This window comes from Schistocerca gregaria, unplaced genomic scaffold, assembly GCF_023897955.1.
Source record: "Schistocerca gregaria isolate iqSchGreg1 unplaced genomic scaffold, iqSchGreg1.2 ptg001292l, whole genome shotgun sequence".
Lineage (NCBI taxonomy): Eukaryota > Metazoa > Arthropoda > Insecta > Orthoptera > Acrididae > Schistocerca > Schistocerca gregaria.
Genome location: NW_026062604.1, coordinates 45,001 through 47,500, shown reverse-complemented (window position 1 = coordinate 47,500; position 2,500 = coordinate 45,001). Strand labels below are relative to the sequence as shown.

The window sequence follows — 2,500 nt, the reverse complement described above, 5'->3', positions numbered from 1 at the left end:
TAACTTACGCTGCACCTTAACCTAACTTACGCTGCACCTTAACCTAACTTACGCTGCACCTTAACCTAAGTTACGCTGCACCTTAACCTAACTTACGCTGCACCTTAACCTAACTTACGCTGCACCTTAACCCAAGTTACGCTGCACCTTAACCTAAGTTACGCTGCACCTTAACCTAAGTTACGCTGCACCTTAACCTAAGTTACGCTGCACCTTAACCTAACTTACGCTGCACCTTAACCTAACTTACGCTGCACCTTAACCTAACTTACGCTGCACCTTAACCTAACTTACACTGCACCTTAACTGTCACATGTAACGTCACAGGAATGTAGCTTTGCCTAACAGCAACCCTCTGAACATAGTTCACTGCTTGGATCCTCTGGTGTCATGTGTATTTCTTGATGCCATGGTGCGTACCCTCACATAAAGGTCTTTCGAGTGTTGCGTACTTTCTACACAGTCCCGCTAACCACTGGAAGGGTGTACCGCTACAGAACGAATATCGCCCTCCCCTCCTGCCCTTCCAAGCTGGTCGGTCAGGCGTTTGTTTGTGAAATGAGCCTTGCAGCTGTTCAGTTGCATTCGGTTGTCGATGCAGTCAGTGTACGTTGTGGTACGGCCTGTGTGGACTGTCCGCTGATGTACGCGTAACCCACACTGATCATCCGTCGTTACGTACTGAGTGACATAATGTGGCACATGCTTGACCGTACACCGGCTGCGCCCTACAATGGCGAATCATAAGGGCCATATGTTGTGCACGATGCTACTTGTCTCGTCTCCCCATTACAGCGAGATTGCACTGTTGTACGCCGTACAGACATGTGGTAGGTAGGTACGGACGAAAGTATTGCATGTTGGCCCCCCCCCCCCCCCTCCTCCCTCTGCCGGGAATCAGCGTGAGCCGTCTGTTGATGTAGCGACGAGGGTTTTCCTATTTAATCGTATTGCCCCACACAACATGATAGCACGGTGGACCGCGTTCCACATCTGCGACATGCTACAGAGGCCGGTTGACAGTCGACCGCGCAAGGGACATTGCACACGTGCGCGGACCATCTTCCACGTGTTCTCTCGTGTACATGCCGCAGTGTGTATGTGGGCTGATGTAGCGTGTCGTGACACATAACATGCAGGCATGCCAGAATCGTAGATTTCGCAAATGTAGATTGACGTATACGTTTGCTGCCAAAGATCCGCAAATGAACTGGAAATCAGTTGTTGAGCGGTTGTTCGCGCTGCAGGTGCATCGGTGATAGCGACGATCGGTACATCTATGAACCGGTTGTTTCGGCGGTACCCGCCATGCCCCCGAACCTGAGTTGGCCATGTGGGTATGAAGCGATACGAGGCTGTGGCTTGGCGGGACAGTCCCCGGCCGGTGAGGGGGGGCCGCCCGGCGTGCTGGCCGCGCGCTGCGTGAGCGCACGCACTACAGCCGGCTGGTGGGGGGCGCCCAGTGGCAGGAGCGCCGGCCGACGGGCCCGGCTGGCGTCCCAGCTATGCGCCGGCGCACCCTGCGCGCGGCGCCAGGCGGCCAAAGTGGGTTCTGCCGAGCCCGGTGCGAAGCGCGGTGGACATCTGCAGTGTGCTGGTCCGATTGCGGACTGTGTGCGTTGAGGATGCGCCGCCGCCCGGCACTCGGCGTCGCGACGCCGTCTGCTGCTCGGTCGCCCCCAGCGGTTCTCGCAGGTGGTTTGTATCGCAGCTCTGCGGACGTGTTGGCGCGTGCGCTGTGCTGGGAGAGTTCGCTTCTGCACCCAAGTGGGGCTTTGCCCTTCTGTGGCGCTGGCGTTGGAGCTGCCGGTCACCGTAGGTGGCGCGTGTTGTTTCCCGCCGGCAATGCCACGACAGCACGCTCCCGGGCCTCTGTCGGCAGCGGCAAGCTCAGTTGGGAGCACGGGTGTTCGCACTGAAAGCGTCTACTCGCCCATCTCCGGGCGATTGCGCCTCTCTCGAACCCGACCAAGTACTTAGGACGGCGCTGCGCGCCGCCGGGACCTGAGAGGGTTTCGAGGTGTATCGTGCAGGGGAGCTCAGCCTCCTCCTGTTTGCAGAATAATTGAGCGGACGCTTGCGTGTTCGCGCGGGCCCTCGGGACACACTCCCGGGCGGCCGGCTGCTCAGCTCTCGTTGACGCAGCTCCCTGGTTGATCCTGCCAGTAGTCATATGCTTGTCTCAAAGATTAAGCCATGCATGTCTCAGTACAAGCCGCATTAAGGTGAAACCGCGAATGGCTCATTAAATCAGTTATGGTTCCTTAGATCGTACCCACGTTACTTGGATAACTGTGGTAATTCTAGAGCTAATACATGCAAACAGAGTCCCGACCAGAGATGGAAGGGACGCTTTTATTAGATCAAAACCAATCGGATTGGCTCGTCTGGTCCGTTTGCCTTGGTGACTCTGAATAACTTTGGGCTGATCGCACGGTCCTCGTACCGGCGACGCATCTTTCAAATGTCTGCCTTATCAACTGTCGATGGTAGGTTCTGC

The 2,500-nt window shown here is 56.4% G+C and overlaps 1 non-coding gene across 1 annotated transcript in view; it reads left to right on the top strand.

Moving 5' to 3' along the window:
- The first annotated feature begins 2,146 nt into the window (after positions 1–2,146).
- LOC126330437 (small subunit ribosomal RNA) overlaps positions 2,147–2,500 on the top strand; it is a 1,893-nt gene continuing 1,539 nt past the window's right edge. Inside the window, exon 1 of the ribosomal RNA XR_007562893.1 lies at positions 2,147–2,500. This exon is cut by the window's right edge and continues 1,539 nt beyond it. This is a non-coding gene — a ribosomal RNA (small subunit ribosomal RNA).